This window comes from Puntigrus tetrazona, unplaced genomic scaffold, assembly GCF_018831695.1.
Source record: "Puntigrus tetrazona isolate hp1 unplaced genomic scaffold, ASM1883169v1 S000000693, whole genome shotgun sequence".
NCBI classification, from domain to species: domain Eukaryota; kingdom Metazoa; phylum Chordata; class Actinopteri; order Cypriniformes; family Cyprinidae; genus Puntigrus; species Puntigrus tetrazona.
The window spans coordinates 35001-55272 of record NW_025048307.1 but is presented as its reverse complement, the minus strand read 5'-3'; positions in this window follow the sequence as shown (position 1 = coordinate 55272).

The window sequence follows — 20272 nt, the reverse complement described above, 5'->3', positions numbered from 1 at the left end:
AAGGAATGGGTTCCTCGATCTGAGGAGTCGCTGTCCTCTTTGGTGATTTGTTGTGTTGAAGGGGAAGAGTCAGATGATCAGTACCTGCCAAAGCCAGTTCCTGGGGACATCAGTCTAGAACACCTGACATGGTCCCAACGTCAGAGCTATAGGATACCAGAGCGTCTTCAGGAGACATTAAAGGAGGAAGTGGAATTGATGCTCCGCTTGGGAATCATTGAGCCCTCAAACAATGAATGGTTCCATCCAATAGTCCTTGTGCCAAAGAAGGATGGGAGTATGCGATTTTGTATAGACTTCCGTTATTTGAATTCAGTATCAAAGTTTGATTCTTACCCTACTCCCTGTATCAGTGATTTGATCGATCGCTTGGGCCAATCCAAATACTTGACGACAATGGACCTTTCTAAGGGATATTGGCAGATTCCACTGACCCTATCCTCTCGGCCACTGACTGCCTTCAGAACACCTCGAGGCCTCATCCATTTTAAGGTGCTTCCATTTGGCCTTCATGGGGCGGTGGCAACCTTTCAGAGATTGATGGATCAGGTATTGTGTGATCTAACATTTGCATCTGCATACCTTGATGATATCGTTGTTTATAGCAATACCTGGGAGGAGCATGTGCAGTAAGTGTGCGGTGGCTAAGCAGGAAACGGCCTACCTAGGATATGTTATTGGCCAGGGAGTTGTCCGACCACAAGTGGAAAAAATTCAAGCCTTGGAGAAGTGTCCTTTGCCCTGTGACGGGGTGAAGAAACACACGGCAAGAGAGTTCCAAACACAGGCCCCGGAGGGTGGATTTATTGTGCAAACCACGGGTGAAATACAGGTGCAAGTGAGGCTAGCGGGGTGGGTTGGTGCTGAGGTGCTCTCTTTCTTTCGTTTATCCCTCCTGGTGCAGTGGATCTGTGCTGTGCTTGTGCAGGCTGACTGGTCATATGCTGCTCTCTGCGGGGAACAAGAGAAGAGGAGTTAAGCTCAGCATTCATGGAGACAATCTTCCTCCATGTGGCATGTTGCGTGGTCTTCTTATGCTGCGCAGGTAATGGGGAGCAGCTGGGTCTGATCAGCCTGTGACGAGTGTGGCCAGGTGCTCCTCGTTGGTTTCCAGGGCGATGCTGATGGCGGTTCGGGATGCTCGTTACACTCCACCCCAAAGTGGAAGTCCTGGAGCACCAGAAACCACCGGGTCACCCTTGCGTTGGTCTCTTTGGCCCGGGCCATCCAGTGTAAGGGAGCATGGTCAGTGAGGAGGGTAAACTTTCGACCGAGAAGGTAATACTTTAGCTCCAGGACTGCCCACTTGACGGCCAGGGCTTCCTTCTCTACTGCAGCATAGTTTCTCTCGGCCGGGTCAGCTTTCGGCTGATGTATAAGATGGGATGCTCCTCTCCCTCCTGGATCTGGGATAGGACTGCTCCCAGTCCCGTGTCGGAGGCATCCGTCTGTAACAGGAAGGGGCAGCTGAAGTCTGGGGCTCGGAGCACTGGTTCCGACGTCAGTGCAGTCTTGAAGGCCTTCTCTGTGATGGGTGTCCAGTTCACCTTCTCTGGCTGCCCCTTCCTGGTCAGGTCTGAAAGGGAGGCAGCTAAAGAGGAGAAGTTGGGGATAAAACATCTATAGTAGCCCGCCAACCCCAGGAAGGCACGTACCTGGGTCTTGGTGAGGGGCCGAGGTGCATTCTGTACTGCTTCCACCTTTTTCTCTTGGGGACGAATGAGACCCCTCCCGACCTGAAAACCCAGGTACCTTGCTTTGAAGAGTGCCAGATGACATTTCTTGGGGTTGGCTGTGAGCCCAGCCCGCCGGAGTTCAGACAGCACCCTCCGCAAACGCTCCAGGTGATCCTCCCAGGTCTCTGAGTGGATCACAATGTCGTCAAGGTAGGCCGCGGCGTAATTCTGGTGCGGCCGTAAGATGACGTCCATCATGCGCTGGAAGGTTGCTGGGGCCCCGTGAAGACCGAAGGGAAGGGTCCGGTACTGCCAGTGGCCACTGGGGGTAGAATAAGCAGTTTTGGCTTTAGAATGTTTAGAGAGAGGTACCTGCCAGTAACCCTTCGTCAGGTCCAGGGTGGAGATATACCGGGCCCTTCCCAGTCGGTCCAGCAGCTCATCTACCCGCGGCATGGGGTGACCGTCGAACTCTGAGACCTCGTTTAGGCGGCGGAAATCATTACAGAAGCGGAGGGTGCCGTCAGGCTTCGGGACCATCACGATGGGGCTGGACCAGGGGCTACGCGACGGTTCGATTACCCCCATCTTGAGCATCTGTTGGATTTCCTCCTCAATAGCCTGCCGACGAGCCTCAGGGACCCGGTAGGGCCACTGCCGGACGATAACTCCAGGTGGCGTTCGGATCTCGTGTACGATGACATGAGTCCGCCCGGGCCGAGGGGAGAACACGTCAGGGTACTGACCGACCAGGTGCTGGAGTTCCCCCTTCTGGGCAGCCGAGAGGTGGGGGTTGACATCAACAACCACGGGATCGGTGGATGTGAGGCCGGAGAGTTGGCCCTCGTTCCCTTTCCACTTTTTAAGCAGGTTGACATGGTAGAGTTGGTCTGGTCGTCGTCGGCCTGGCTGATGTAGCCGGTACGTGACTGGGCCAATTCTCTCTACTACCGTGTGGGGCCCTTGCCAGGTGGCCAGGAACTTGCATGCTGCTGTGGGAACGTTGTCACCGGGTTGGAATTCCCGTGGTTGGGCTGCCCTGTTGTAGTGTCGCTGTTGTGCTTGTTGGGCTTTGCATAGGTGGTCCCGGACTAACGGCATGACGCGGTCTATCCTCTCCCTCATTTCTTTTACGTGCTCCACGACAGTGCGATGGGCTGCTGGCTGCTGCTCCCAGGCCTCCTTGGCGACATCCAAAAGGCCCCGTGGCTGCCGTCCAGAGAGGAGCTCAAAGGGAGTGAACCCGGTTGAGGCTTGGGGGACTTTCCGGATGCCAAAAAGTATGTATGGCAACATTAGGTCCCAGTCCCACCGGTCTTCCGCCACCACGCGCCGAAGCATTTGTTTGAGGGTCTGTTTGAACCGTTCGACCAAGCCATCCGTCTGGGGGTGATAGACGGTAGTCTTGAGTTGTTTCACTCGCAGCAGCCTGTGTTATGGAAAGTTATTGTTGATTTGGAGCCGAATTCACTTCTCGAGCAAAGAGACACGTACAGCAGGATTTTAGGTGTCAGGAAAAAACTTTATTCAAGTCTGAGATAGCAGCAGTCCGCCTCTCCCCTCTTGGTCTCTGTCTCCTCTTTTTAAACCCCTGCTAGCGTCCCACCCCACATACCATCAGTTTTAGGTAAGGACATCTGTATACAATCTTAGGGTTTTCGTTTTAGTCCCTTGTCAATTCTATAGGGTCTGTGTGCGTGTGTTTGACATGAGGCCCCCTTATTTATGCTGTGTTTGACATGAGGCCCCCTTACTTATGGGTTCTTTCTATGGGAACCTGGTGGCTTATAACCTTATTGCATTTACCAGTTGATGTATGTTTTGCAGACCCCACTACCTTCGCACGCAACCTAGCCCCCACTGCCTTCACATGCAATCTTCCAACAGCAGACACCATTATGTTTAAGAAGGGCACAAAAGTAACATGTAGTTAACTCATAAATGTATAGAAATTATAAAAGAACACTGAAGGAAAACTCCGTCAAATCCCCTCTCTGAGACTTTATTAAGTCTCATGCCTTACTTGCTCAAGAGTATTATCACATAAAAGAGTCATCATATGGGCTAGTGCCTAAATAGGCAGAAGTTTTATAAAGGACCACCTTATGAAAGAATACTCTTGTAGAGAGTGCAGCCAAAAAACTCCCTCTTTTTTCTTTGAGTAGAGTCAAAAAAGACTACACCTCTATTCTTCTTTTTCTCGTTGGGGACTGTACACATTCAATTATATATAAACATGCATATATATTCCTTCAAAGGATATTCAAGCATTAACACACAGGTTACATATTCAATAAGTCATTCAACAGTCAGCTTAATGTGGCAATACTGAGTGGAAGAAAAGGTGTTATATTTAAAGGAACCGACTACGCCACCCCGTAAAAGAAACCGGGGAAATAAAAATTAGGAAGCACAGATTCGTAGGCCAGAATAACTCTAAGAGAGACGTGGGAACAATGTACAAAACTTTATTTTAGATATCCACAATAAATAGTTAAAAGCCTTAAGATCAATCAGTATCAATTCAAGGTCACATGGTCACAAAAAGGGAGCTCTGTTTCCTACAAATAAAGACATTTAGAACACTCAAAGAAACAAAAAAAAAAAAAAGATACAGCACAGGCTTTCCAACGGCAAGGGCAGGCTAGGTGAAGTGAGGATCCTAATGGCGCACTCGTGCATCCCACACACACGCAGACACACACACTCTGTGAAAGGTGAATCCAAGCAGCACTGCACTCCACGCGATTATACCACCACCAATACTCAGAGCTAACTAGCCTCCCAGCCTCAGGGACCGACAGTGCCTAGAGCAAGCCAAAACAAGAGAAAAGTAATATTACATTCGGTAATACAGTAAAGACATTTCCATCAAATTAAACCTACAAAAATATTCAAAGCAAAGAAAAAGGACCCAAATACTGGATGGAACAGTTCAAATGCTCACTGGAGCGATAGGGTCAGCAATCAGGTTATCGAAAGTCAAAGTTGCATCAGGACACTTTTCACAGCACCGGTAAAAGTCACCGGTGCAACCAACCCCGTCTTGATCAGTTTTTAAATGATGACGATAAACAGATGCAAACAAAATTAATAACAACAGTGGGCATACCACAAAAGGAAAATAAAAGAAAACGAAAAGAAAGTCCCAAAGAAAAGGAGAAAACAGGAGAAAAACACAGGAGAAAAACAGCAGCGCCGTCCTTTTAAACGCCGTGTAAACACTTCCGCATTCTCGTAACTAGACGCGCGGCATCGGAAAGACGTCAACGCACTGAAAATAAAGAAAGTGATATTTAAAATATAAATTTCCCATATAAAAGTATGATGGGGCGATTAAATGTGTTTATCTTTGTTGAGACTATCTTTGACTACGCCACTCCAATTTTCTCTGGGTAGGAGATCCCAAGGTCACAAATAAGGGGGTCCCGCACGGCTATCCAATTAAATGAATGTACTCCAGGCCATATTACTATAAAAATCTCAAATCACTTTATTAAATACAATAAATTATTCGCATCTGAGTTTACTCACAAGCTGACAAGCGATGCTCATATGGGCTGGAAATACAAGAGTTTAAAGGGTAACACTTCCAAAACCATACCAAACACTACAATAACAAAGAGAAAACAAACCCAAAAGAAATTACAATTGACTTACACAGCACACTGACTCTTGACACCCCACACTTGTGCATATGGAAGTGAATATAATCTTCTGTAATCACACTGGGCAAGACTATGTCAAGGCTTCACGGGAGCGCAACAGATGTATCAAATAAGAATACAAGAAAACATGGGCCACACTCAAAATACAAAAAATAAATGAATGAAGGTGGAGGAACAGTGATCAATTGAGCTGGACTGAGAAACTCTACAAAGAGAAAACAGCATTAACCACCCAGACACAATTCATCACCTTTTCTTAAAACAATTAAACAATAACTTTATTAAAGTCAGTATTAAAATGCTAGCTCTCCTAGCCACACAATAAAAGTTAAAAATAGATACCTTTTCAACGTTTATCTGATTACCCACATAGGCCGTTAAAGGGCTAGAAATCACCACATGCTTCCTAAAAGGAAAAGCTTTTAACATTTATATAGAAGGGTTGCAAATTAGTGCGTCCAACGATACTGTTAATTTTACACGATAAAATGACCTACCATAGATAGTCAATCCTCACGTGCAATATACTATGCTGCTCGTTCAGCAATTACCACTTGTCCAGCCCAAAATAACGAACATGAGAAACTTAAGGCATCTCCTATTAATATAAAAACAACATATTAAAAAAATATATATTTCCACGAGAGAAAATATATTACAATTCATCTCACCATAAAATCAATGTTTAACACTCACGTGCACTATGTAGTGGTGTTCATTCAATATCCACCAGTGATTCCGTTTAGAATTACCGATAAAGGAAACGTCTAAAGCACACATCAGAGATTATTCTTCCAGCGACGAACAACCACCTGCACGCCAAACAATTGAAACGCCGCTCCTCTACTAAACGGAAGTGCGCACTTTAAAGGGGATCCTACCTATCACCGCCGGTACCACATCGCCTCCTAGTGGCTTGGCTACAAAAGGATAAGAACAAAAATCACACTTACCAAAAAGCGGATTATTATAAGCACAAGTTTTACCGCTGCCCACAACTCACAAAAGATTATGCAGGAAAGAGACACGAAAGGATCCACAACTAAATAAAATAGACACCAGTTAACGTCACGCTCCATGAACTACGCACAAAAAGAACACGCACATACCTGACATATGGTGGACAGCCTGTAACCAGAACAAAGTATCAACCAGCCACTTTGCGCACTAGGGGAAGAAAAGATCTACTTTTAATCCTCATACCCACTCCTCCATTAACTGCTACATACCACAGAGACCACGCACCCTCTGCACATGCGCACTCCATCAACAACAGTCCCAGCGGTGACGCACACCAGGTGACATGACTCCAGCCTTAAATACTATAAGGGCACAATCTCATTGGCTATTGTGGGTGACAATCACACGCCAATTAACAAAAAAGGTTAGATTGTCACCCACCTTGCCACATTAAGATTTTCTTTTGTGAGGTCGTGAATAGAGTTCAAGTAGCTTGGTCTGTGGTTGCCAATGTTCGTTGATTGTCAGCTTGTCCACCGAGGTCCAACCGTTCCAGGTGTTCAAGGGTACCAGGGGTTTTGGGTTGTATGGAGAAGATGTGTGGTTCTATAGTTACTCTTATACTTGGTTCATAGGTTTTATTGATACAACAATATAGGGGTATTTGCCAAATCATAAACATAACAAACAAAACACCCTCTAACTACCTGCCTACACTACCCAATTCCTTGTTAATTCTTTATATACCAGTGTGAATTCTTCTTTCTCAGTTACAATGTATACACTCTCTCCCTCTCTCTCAAATGACAAAAACATCAAAATAATTCCCAAATCAAAAGGCAACCCCATTTACCATATTCCATCTACTTCTTCTAATTCTACATCAGGGTAACGCTGTTTAGTGACATGAGGCTTTGGTGCTGTTTCTCCCACAGTTATGTTGATCATCTGTCTGGCAGCTGCATGCGCAATCATAGACCTGAGAATAGGAAAGACACAGCATAATAATAGAGAGAACCCAACTAGTATAATAGCCGCTATTATTCCCAATTTTGTTATCCAACTTTTCCAGTTATAAAGAAGATTATCAAACCAGTTTCCAAAAGCTAGATCTCTTCCCGCGTTTGCTTTAAGTTCAAGTCTAAGTTCCCTCAGTCTCTCCATTGCCTGGGTGAAGGATCCATTTGGTGCTGTGTTATTAGGAATAAAAGTACATCACTCATCTCCAAACATCACACATACTCCTCCTTTGTTTGCCAATAGCCAATTTAATGCCAATCTATTTTGATAAGCCATTTTACTTGTGGGGTCAAGTTGTTCTCCTAGAGCTCTTAGAGCATCATCGTTATGATTGATGAATCGCTGCTGATTATAGTAAACGTAATTAATCCATTCAACATTTGTTTACTGTTATGTGTAAAATCAATGACTCAAATCCAGCTTTTGTTACTTTATATGGTCCTTCTCGTCGTGGTTCGTGCCACCTCCGTCGGAACACTCTGAGGTACACGTGGTCACCTGGTATTCCTGGAAGGGGTGTCTCCTCTTCCAGTCTGGGTACTTTGCTCTGCTCCTGTAAGTAGATGGCTTTATGTATCGCAGTTAATTGTCTCATATATGACCGTAATTCCAATTGCAGCTGTTCTAATGACGGGCCTTCATATGGGCCTCTTAGAAAGGGTATAGGCATTGGTCTGCCAGTCAACATTTCATAAGGAGTCAAATTGGTGATCCTGTTTGTTTGCATTCTATAACTCATTAGTGCAAGTGGCAATGCATCTACCCAATTGAGCTTTGTGTCTGCACATATTTTGTTGACTTTTGCTTTGATGGTTCCATTAACCCTTTCTACCATTCCTTGTGATTGAGGATGATAAACACATCCTAACGTCTGTTTTATTCTAAGTCTTGTAACACCATTTTGACAGTTCGTTGCACAAACGCCGAACCATTGTCTGAACTGATTTGTGACGGAATTCCAAACTTTGGAATCACTTCTCTGGTCAAGAATTTAATCACTGTCTGAGCGCTTTGATCTGGAGATGGCACTGCTTCTACCCAACGGCTAAACCGATCAATTATTACTAACATGTACCTTTTCCCTCTGACTGACTTAATCATGTCCACATAATCCAGTACTAGATGTTTAAATGGACCTTCAGGTGTTGGTATGTAAGACAAAGGTGTTGTAGTTCCTTTTCTTACATTGTTTTGTGCACAGATCTCACATTCAGCTAAGAACTGTGAACCAAGAACCATGGCTTGTAAATACGGCGACCAGTACCCTTGCCTTTTGATTACTCTTATAACTTCTCCTCGTGCACAATGATCAAATCCATGTGCATCAGGAATCATTATAGTAAGTAAAGCAGTTGGAGCAACTATGTACCCCTCATGGGATCTCCAAACTCCATTTGTATCTCTTGTTGCCCCTCTCTGTTGCCATATTGTCTGTTCAGCTTGTGTGGCCTGCTCTTGAATACGAACCAGGTCTGCCAATTGAGGGTCTGGCTGTATTAGTACTGTAGGGGCCATCACTGTAACTTGACAACCTGACGCTTGCTTAGCGTACAAGTCAGCTGCATTATTACCTTGTACTACAAAGTCATTGCCTTTTTTGTGTGCTTGACATTTTACAATAGACAGTTTCTTTGGATGCATCATGGCTGAGATTAGTTCAACAATCTGTTCTCCATGCTGTATTGGTGTTCCGTCACTCTTCTTAAACCCTCTTTGCTTCCACACTGCTCCAAATAAATGACATACTCCATGTGCATAAGCCGAATCAGTGAAGATATTGGCCACCTTATTTTTTGCCAATAAACACGCTGCTGTTAGGGCTTTAAGTTCAGCGAGCTGTGCTGAGCATGGTTGGTCACAATGTTGCAGGTCAGTGAGCACAAAATTTTTCCCTTCTCTTCTGACTATGGCATAACCTGCATGATTACCTAGATGGTCCCTGTAACATGATCCATCAACAAAGTAATCCACATCGGCGTTCCAGATAGGATTAGATTCTAAATCTGGTCTCAAGCGTGTGAATGCTATTGATTCAGCTACACATTCATGTGGTTCTCCCTCATCATCTAAGGGAATGTAATCAGCCGGATTGTTTGTCAAGCAGCGCTTAAGAGTTATGTCCGGGTATGTTAGCAATACAGAATACTGCAAGCATCGTGCTTGGGTCAGAACAAATTTTCCTCTTTCCAACAGTTCCACTATTTTATGATGTGTGTAAATAATGATTGGATATCCCATTGTTATTGTTGATGCTTTTTCATACATTGCATATACTGCAGCTTACCCTTGCTGATAGCATGGTGGGTAGCCCTGTGCTACATTGTCTAATTTTGTACTATAATATGCTATTGGTTGTTTTTTCCGACCACTACAGGTGTCTTGCATTAACACTGCTGATGCATATCCATCTTTTCGGTTGGCTACATTAAGATGAAACACATTGTCATAATTAGGATGAGTAAATACTGGTGCTGTTTGTAATTCTCTTTTGATGGATTCAAAGGCTATTGATGCATCCGTGTTCCATATCAGATGCTCTCTTAAGTTCTGTTGTCCTATTTCTTTAGTTAATGTTCTTAACGGGCAGTTTTGATAGCATAATCTTCTATCCATTCTGCACTGAATCCAGTCATTCCTAAAAAGGTCAGCATTTGGCCTACTGTTTGAGGTTTTGGAGCTTTACTTATTCCTTCTAACTGACTTGGCGAGATTGCTTTAGTCCCATATGCAATAATGCGACCCAAGTATTCAACTTGTGATTGACAATATTGCATCTTTTCCTTGGAGGCTTTATGGCCTCCTTTTGCCAAAGTTTTGAGCACCTTAATAGAATCTTGATGACATTGTTCCACACTATTATAACAGATCAACAAGTCATCAACATACTGAATCAATGTACTCTCTAACTGTACGTCTTCTAGATCTCTTCTCAATACTTGATTGAATACATGTGGTGAATGTTTGTACCCTTGTGGTAGTCGAGTGTATGTATATTGTCTCCCTTCATACGTGAAACTAAATAAGTGCTGACTTTCAGGTGCTATTGGGACACTGAAATAAGCAGAACACAAATCAATCACTGTAAAATACTTAGCAGGAGGAACATTTGTCAGCAAGGTGTGTGGATTTGGAACTTCCGCTGGCCAATCCTCAACTACCTCATTTACTGCTCTCAAATCATGTACCAACCTCCACTTGGTTTTATTTGCTTTAGGGATAGGTATAATCGGTGTTTTGCATTAGGTTGATGTCTGAATCAAGACTCCTGCCTTCACTAATCCCTCAATCGTTGGTCTTATTCCATCTACTGCCTCTTTTTTCAAAAGATATTGCATCCACCTGGGCAGTGTGACATTTGGCTTTACTGTTACTTTTATAGGATTTGCTGATTTAACTAACTCTACATCAGTTTCATGTTTAGCCCATAACTCATTTGGCACTTTCTCTTCCATTTCTCTCACTATTTCATTCATCTTGGGAACTATTTCAGTGTATTCTTTTTTTTGTCACTACTATCAGCTTGGGAACTGCAGTCAAAGGTATGTCACACATGATTTTTAAGTATGTCTTGTCTGAAGATTCAAAAATGAATGGATTTTCAGTGCTTTTCCATTCACATTTTTCAGCTTCTTTCATCATGTTTTCTACATCTTGAGAACACTTTCCCTTACTGTAGTATAGGGCTATGTGAGTACCTTTTCTGGCATTTGAAACAACTTTCCTATGAACTAATTTTTCTCTACTTTTAGAGCTGCTCCATCTGGTCCTACTACAATGCTTGTTGACTGTAGCGCTACTTTCTTATTTTGTGTTTCTTTTAACCATAGCTCTTCGAAGCTTGCATCCTGAGTGGGATCATAAGCCATTGTACAATGGAATTCGGTGTTTGGATGTCTTGGTTCTTGTAACTGGACTGTTACATATTTTCCCCACTTGTCAGTGACTTTCCTTACTTCCTCTTTTATGTCTCCTAGCCAGTAGACATTTACTTCTTGTCCATGATTGCGTGGAAGTTGTCTCACTGTTAGTTGTTTGGTTCCTTCACTCTCAATGTAGATTCCATCTGGAGAACACCAAATTTTCAAGTTCATTTTACAGATGGCATCGCGTCCAAGAAGATTCACTGGTGTTCTGATATCAGAAGAGGAATTTTGATTTCCTTGTTCTTTACTGTTCTTTACCATACTGTCAATGGTATTAGCTGTGATATTCCCGAAAATCCTACTGTCTTAGCATATTGTCCAGACTTGGGGAGGTGAGCTGCATACTCTGTTCTTAGACAGGAGAAGGCTGCGCCGGTGTCAAGAAGGACAGGAGTGGTCTTTCTTTCAATTTGGACTTGCAGCATTGGTTCTTGATCAGCATCACATGATATTGTTGGAAGCTGATACCTCCCCGTAGGATCCTCTGGGCATCCCTAATATCCTTGTGCAGGGCCTCGCCATGGGTTGACAGGTCCTTGTCCTTAGGCTTTTTGTACTTGTCTTGGAATGGCTGGACATTCTCTTCTCAAATGTCCTGGTTGTCCACACCCCCAACACACTCCAGGTGGTCCATTCATACTGCGTTGATTATACACTTGCTGTCCTCTTCCCCTTCCCAAGGATCTTGTCCATCCTCTTTTGTTTTGTTGGTCTGGTTTTAAATATATTACAGTAAGAGCAGCTGCTGTGCTGGGTGTCGTTCCATCATGTCCATTACTTGCTTGTCTTGTTGTTGGTTGCCCTGATGGTGTTATCATAGCTTGTTGAATAGCTGGAGCTGCCACCGTCACCGGTGCCATCGTATTAGCTTGGGTTTGTTCTCTAACAGGAGCTTGAATTTTTTTCTTCTTGCTCGTTAACTCCTCTAGTTGAAGGTGGTTCAGGTTTCTTAGGAGCTCTCGTTCTTGGTTCTTCTGCTTCATTTCATCTTTCCTGTATTGGTCCGTTTCATGTGTCACATAATCACAGAACTCTTTCTGTGGTTTGGAGTTGAGTCCCACTACGTCTTCCAGCTTTTCTTTAACCACTGTAGGCATGTCTTCTACTATGGCATTTCTGAAGAGGGTCATCAAGCTTGGATCTCCTTCTGGATTTTTCTCTAGTTCCTCACCTGCTGTCTTTCTTTCCCTGTACGAACATGTTGGAGTTTCCTCTCGATTCTCTTTCCATTCAGGTTGTTTCCAGTCTTGTGCATGTTTGTCTGTGCTTCCCTCCTTCTCTATCTTGTCGTTGATTTCTATCTTGCCTTTAAACTGGACTTTTCTGAGAGCCATTTGTTTTTGGTTACTCCACAATGGGTCATAAGGTGGAGGGTTTTCTTCATCTCTTTCGTGTTTTTCCTGTCTTTCCTGTTTAATTAACTTTATTCCATAATCTTTGAACAAATTCAAAATTCCCAATTCTCTTTCTGTAACGAACCAGAGGCGGAAGCCGGAGTAGATTCCATATGCGGAGTTTTTAATGGAGACAGCAAACAAATCCAAACGTAATCCAAACTCAGCGTCAGATAATCAGGAAAAGGTTCAAACACAATAATCAGTCCAATTCGAGTCACGTCAAGGCAAGGGGTAATCCAAAAAACAATAGTCAAGAAAAACAGGCAATAGGTCAAAACACGATAGAAACAGACAGATAAAGAAACGCTTGGTATGCAGTGATGAGCTGGCAATACTTCGCACCAGGCTGTTGTTTGGGCCTGGTTAAAATGGCCGCCAAAAGGGAAGTGGGCGTGGAGAAAGCAGAGGAAGAGCTGACAGTCAGAACTCTGGGGAAGGCTCCCTCTGCTGGTGTGGCGTTACACTTTCTTTCTTTTCTTCTCTTTTCTTTGATTTGTCATTGGATTTGTGATTTTTAATCAATCCTTCCATCTCCCTACACACCATCACATTAAATGTTCCTTCTGCAGGCCACTTTGTGTTTAGATATTTTTTTCGCTTCTCCCATTTTTTTGATATGCGACGTATTATATCTTTGCATACAGGTTGCTGAAGACCAATCACTTCTACAGGGGTTCCTTTCTCATAGGATGCCATTTTTTTTTTTAGATGTCAAAACTTCAACCCAGAATTCAAATAAAAATTCAAATAAAAAATAAAGCTTAACAATTAATCACCAATTAAAATCAAGTACTATGTCATATACTTAAATCTCAAATTTGTGATCAACTATCTATTATTATCCATTCAATTCTATTCAATAGATATTATCTATTCTATTATCTATTCTATTCAATTATCAGTTAAATTGATAACTCTTCAATCACCACTCTATTTCAATACTATTCAAATAATAACTTCTTCACTGTCCTTTTTATTTATCTATTATTCAATTTATTTTACTCCGGCTTTCTAATCTTAATTATTTCCTCAGTCAAAATGAAAAGTCACCACCAAGTAAGTTATAACTCCCCCGTTTCTCTATTTCCCTCCTTCTGCAAACGCTCCGTCACAAGAGCCTGCTCCAATGTCACAGGTCAACCCCCCTTACTTTGCCTAACTTCCTTCTCACTCTCCCCTCCTTTATTCCTTTCCTTTGCTCTTGACTTTCTATACCTTTGCACTCTGCATTTCTTTATCACTCTGCACCTATTATGTTCTTATTTTAAATTAATTTCTTGATTTACTCATATTAAATCTAATTCATTACTATTTCTTCTTAATTTTTTTCCTATAAAATACAATTTTTCCAAAATAACAAGTATCAAATTTTCACTTGCCCCCTTGTGTTCAGCTCTTCAATGGCTTTTGCACCACATAGGAAGTCCTGCCAACAGTTAGATAGTTTTTACTGTATCAGCTCCTCTTATTCGGTGCAGCCACCTGATTTCAAATAAGGAACATACAGAATCAAGCAAAATAATAATACATATTAAACTTCCAGCGTATGTTTCAAATTTCCAATTAATCCAAATACCGTTTGACTCCACTACTATCTATCTCTCTCTCTCTCTCTCTCTCTCTCTATCTCTCTCTCTCTCTCTCTCTCTCTCTCTCTCTCTCTCTCTCTCTCTCTCTCTCTCTCTCTCTCTCTCTCTCTCTCTCTCTCTCTCTCTCTCTCTCTCTCTCTCTCTCTCTCTCTCTCTCTCTATATATATATATATATACACATACATACATACATACACATATACACATATATACACATATACATATACACATACACACATATATACATATACATATACACATAGGTCAACAATCATTTCATTCCCTCCTCATCCATTACAGCACTCTACTCTTTCCTTCTTTCTCTACCTTCTTTTTCTTTTCTAGTCTCTCTCAACACCCTGTGACACCCTTCACTCCTTCTTCTTTTTCCTTCCACACCACACCCTTATATTATAATATTCCCTTTTATTTTATTATTTCTCTGTTTTGTTTTTTTTTTTTTATTTATCAATTTGCATTTTGTAATTTGCTTGCACCAAGAGCTCTTTTGGTGAAACAAGTACAAAATTTTATTTTATTTCATCACATAATATAAAACTTCACACACACTTTAAATTCATTCACATATTATCCCACAGCACATCATATAACTTCTCTCAAGTGATCCAACCACTCAATTTCCCTTTAATCAAATCTTGTTCTTATTTCTCTTTGTTTTTCTTTACTTCTTCTTTATTTCTATTGTTTTATTTTATTATTACATTATTATTATTTTTCCTTTTTTTTTTTTTTTTTATTTAAATTGGTCTCACTGACAGAAGTTATACCCACTCTCATTTACACACCATCCGCCAGTTCCATAACCAGCTCTCACTCGCACACACACAACTTCAATCTCTCCCTGACCCTTCCTGGAGAAATTTCCACAACATACTTTCAACAGTTCTCACTCAACTTTTAGCAAACGCATAACATACAACATATAAGACAAGGCCAGCCAAAAATAAAGACAGACGCTGCAGGATTTTTACCTATTGTTAATCTTCAGCATCGATATATCCGGCACTAAAACTGCCCTATACACTACTTTTCAAATATTGTCATGGTCACTTTATTATCAGTTTTGTTTTCTTCTTTCGTTACCTTTCTGAGGGTCAGCTATTTCCTGTTATGTTGAATTGCTGCATTTCTACTGTTTTGTGTTTCTCTATCTCTCATTATGAGTTCTAGAATTATCTGACCAACACCTCCCTTTAACATAGGACTTTTTCTGCCCAACAAGAAGACTTTAACCTAATTAGGACCTTTTTCCACACCCCTTTCAGGTCTTGATACCTGCAGGCGCGCAAACTAAAAACAACATAAACACTCCTTACGAGTGACCTGTCAGTTCTGCTCGCTCTTCCACTACCCTCATAGTAAAAACAGCACGCTGCAGGCTTTTTAGGGACTTTTCATGATAGCCCTAGAATCCACAGAGCTTCCATCGCCCCTACACACACACACACACACACACACACACACACACACACACACACACACACACACACACACACACACACACACACACTATTAACTGTAAGTGAACTGCCTTTTTCTCAACCCTCACTCATCAGCCAATAGTGTCCATTGCAATGCATTCACTCAAAATTAAAATATCTAAACTGAAAATAACTTTAAAACAAACTAAAATAACAAGCTAAACAAAACATAACTAAACCAATAAACAAAACAAAATTACTGCTCCTTTTCCTGACACCTAAAATCCATTTATATATACATTTTTGTGTATTTTGGGTTCCATGCAGGAGAGGTTCTTTATAATTACCATAGGCTGGTTAATCAGCAGACTACACAAAGAGGCATATAAGCAAAAACTGCTTACCTTTTATTTTTCTGGCGCCAGCCGAGTTTGTGTAGTCAGCCTCCTGACCCTCCTTGGCAATCGTCTTTTTGTCTCTTCTTCTTCTCAAAACCTCTGTCCTGCCCCACGTTGGGCGCCAAATTATGTTGTGGAAAGTTATTGTTGATTTGGAGCCGAATTCACTTCTTGAGCAAAGAGACTCGTACAGCAGGATTTTAGGTGTCAGGAAAAAACTTTATTCAAGTCTGATGTATGTTTTGCAGACCCCACTACCTTCGCACGCAACCTAGCCCCCACTGCCTTCACATGCAATCTTCCAACAGCAGACACCATTCTGTTTAAGAAGGGCACAAAAGTAACATGTAGTTAACTCATAAATGTATAGAAATTATAAAAGAACACTGAAGGAAAACTCCGTCACCGGCAGAGGTCAGCCATTAGCCGGGAAATGAAGGGGGTACCCTGGTCGGTCAGGATCTCGGCTGGGAGGCCAACCCAGCTGAAAAACAGAAACAGTTCCTTGGCGATGGTCTTCGCCGTGGCCTTCCGTAGAGGAACGGCTTCAGGGTAGCGGGTGGCATAGTTGACTATGACCAGCACATGTTCATGTCCCCGGGCGGACTTTGGCAGCGGCCCCACAAGGTCCATCCCGATGCGCTCGAAGGGCACGACGATGATGGGCAGCGGAATGAGTGGACTGGGGGGAGGAGTTCGAGGAGCCGTCAACTGACATGTGGGGCAAGCTTGACAGAACCGCTTGACTTCAGCATCGAGGCCGGGCCAGTGGAAGCGGTCACGGATGCGCTGAGCAGTGTTAGCTGTCCCGAGGTGTCCTGCCATCGGGTGAGAGTGGACCAGTTCCAGGATTGCCTCGGTCTTCGATTTTGGAACTACTAGGAGCATTTTCTCCTCCCCCCTCCGTTGGGCGACACAGTACAACAGGCCCTTTTTGACGATGAAGTGCGGGAGAGGATGGGGCCCAGGTCGCACTTCTCGCCCTTCCGATGATTCGCACTTGAGGCCAACAGTGCTTGAGTCGATCATCCTCTTTCTGGGCTTTTGCGAAGGAGCCTCCTCCCGAGACCTGCTAAAAGACATCAAGGATGGGAGGGGGACTCACCATCTCTCCCGCTGTCCGAGGCCAGCAACACGGGATGATCCTGCGGTTTGCGGGCTGGTCTCCGTCGGAGGCGGTTCCCTCTGGGGCTGACAGGCTGGGTGGCGGCTCCAAGCATGCGATCGAACCCTGGCCAGTCCTTCCTAGCAACACCGGGACCGGGAGATCCACTCCAACTTCCAGGGGCCAGGTACCCACGCCGGCCGAAAGGTTGACCCACCGAGCCGGGACTTGCCGGGTGTCCCCGTGCACGCAGGTGATGGGGATGTAAATCTTTTTTTCTCCCCGCGGGGCCAGGAGGTTCGCTCGCACCAGGGTGACTGTGCTACTGGAGTCTAGGAGGGCTCGGAAGGGCTTGCCGCTCACTTTACCTAAACCTCGGGGGCTCCTTTGGGTGGTTCGTGGTGAACGATGCAGCCTGCCAGCCAGGCGCGGCCGGGGCGGACCGGGTCTTCCGTCGGCATTGGCTCATCGCATGCAGAGGGAACCGCTGGCCTGCTGACTGGTCGCTCCTGGACCACCCTCCAGGGAAAAGGCACCGGCGTTCGCTCCCCCGGCTCCCGATGTTGGGCTGCGTCCGCCAGCTCCACTGCCTCGACGAGCTCCATGGTCGTTGTGGGGTTCCTCATCTTTACCGCCTGAGCGAGGGAGAGCTCGGAGAAACCGGTCAACGACGACCCGTTCTGTCACCCGACTCGCTGATGGGGTTCCGTCTAAAAGCAAATGTTGCGCGAGGCGCGAGAGCTCCGCGGCTTGTGCTCGTGCTGGGAGACGAGGGTTGTATTCCCAGCTGTGGAATTGTTGCGTGGCTGATATCGGGGAAAGTCCCAGCCGCGCAAGAATCTCTCTTAGCACCTCCGGATAGCTTTCCGCCGCTTCGCCAGAGAGAGAAAAGTAAGCCCGCTGGGCTTCACCGGTTAAAAGGGGGAGCCAGCACTCGTGCCCACTCATCGGGGTGCCACCCTTTTGTATTGGTCGTCATCTCAAACATCTGAAGAAAAGCCTCTGGGTCGTCGTGGGCTGACATTTTGGGTAATAGCTTGGTGGCTTGGGCGCGGGGATCCGGCAGCGGTATTTGTTGAGCGGCAGCGGACCGTAAGGCGCTTTGCTCTATTGGGTCGCCAGGTGCTCCGCTATTTGCTGCTGACGGACGCTGACCTCGGTGAGCCGCTGTAGCAGTTCTTCCATTATGGGGGAGGAGTGCTACACCACGCGGGGAAACTAAATGGGAGACAAAAGAGAGAGAAAAAAAACGGGGTGAAGGCGAAGCGAGTTTACTGGCTGGTGTTTCTTCACACAACTGTCCGCATTCTCCACCAGTGTGACGGGGTGAAGAAACACACGGCAAGAGAGTTCCAAACACAGGCTCCGGAGGGTGGATTTATTGTGCAAACCACGGGTGAAATACAGGTGCAAGTGAGGCTAGCGGGGTGGGTTGGTGCTGAGGTGCTCTCTTTCTTTCGTTTATCCCTCCTGGTGCAGTGGATCCGTGCTGTGCTTGTGCAGGCTGACCGGTCATATGCTGCTCTCTGCGGGGAACAAGAGAAGAGGAGTTAGGCTCAGCATTCATGGAGACAATCTTCCTCCATGTGGCATGTTGTGTGGTCTTCTTATGCTGCGCAGGTAATGGGGAGCAGCTGGGTCCGATCAGCCTGTGACGAGTGTGGCCAGGTGCTCCTCGTTGGTTTCCAGGGCGACGCTGATGGCGGTTCGGGACGCTCGTCACAGCCCCAAACACGTAAGAACTTGTGATCTTTCTTAGGAATGGCTGGATTTTACCATCGCTTTATCCCAAATTTTTCTACTAGAGCTGCTCCTTTAACAGACATGGTAGGGGCACATCATCCGAATCGGCTAAAGTGGACGGAGGAGAGTTTAGAAGCTTTCCGGGATATCCAAACAGCTTTGACAACTGATACTGTTCTTCATAATCCTGACTTTAGTCAACCCTTCATCGTGCAAACTGATGCTTCTGAGAGGGGCATAGGAGCAGTTTTACTGCAGGGACTATCAGAGGGTCGACGTCCAGTAGCTTTTATCAGTCACAACCTGTTCCCAAGAGAAGTTCGTTATTCGATTGTGGAAAAGGAGTGCTTGGCAGTAAAGTGGGCCCTGGATTCCCTCAGATATTATCTGCTTGGCCGTGAGTTTATTTTGGAGACCGATCACAAAGCATTGAAGTGGCTAGACAAAATGAAAGATACTAATGGAAGGATCACAAGATGGTACCTGGCCATGAAGCCCTTTCGGTTCAAGATCAAACATGTGCCTGGTAAAGCCAACGTTACAGCTGATTACCTCTCTCGCTGTACCAGTGCGATCCTTGAAGGGGGGATGCAGCCCGAGATGTGGCCGCACAAGATCATTAAGGTAGGCAAAGCTCACTCAGTTTCTTTTATACATTTCATATAGATTTAAGGTTATCATTTCCATTCTTTGTTTGGTTTATTTTCTAAATCACGTTTATAGTAACAATACACAACACGCATCTGTTAAACAATTATTACTTTATTTTGGTTTGCATACCTTTTTTCTTCACTTTCATTCACAATCGCGGTTCATTTGGAGTGCACACAGATGGATTGCATTGTATTTTGTTATTAATATTTGTTTTCTATTCTGAGTTTAAGTTACCGGCCTGGCTAGCCGCGGACGGGAGAGTTGCGATACTTGGGGAAATTGGAGTCCTGGCGGGAACAAGGGATTTGTTTATTAGTTCCACCTGGATGTACCATTGGCTAAGGTGGAATGGGGGAAACAGAGAATTGAGGATTTTTTTAAATTAATTGTTTGGGGGTTTTGGATTGTATTTATCTATTTAGTGTTTCTTTTAGTATTAATTTTGAATTGTATTGTTTGATGTTGTCATTTATTTTTGTGTTTAATGTAATTTAACTTTTTTGTGTCTCCCCTTTTTGTGTTGTAATGGGCCCATCTTTTCCTTTTTATAAGCTGTGCGTTTTGTTTATTTGGGGAGTTGTAATTGGCCAGCTTACCCCTGTGTGAGTTCTTGTTTGGTTGTTTTCACTTGTTTTGGTTGCGACAAGTTTGACTTATTTGATTTGGGTAAATAAAGACCCATTTTTTTTGTGTGTA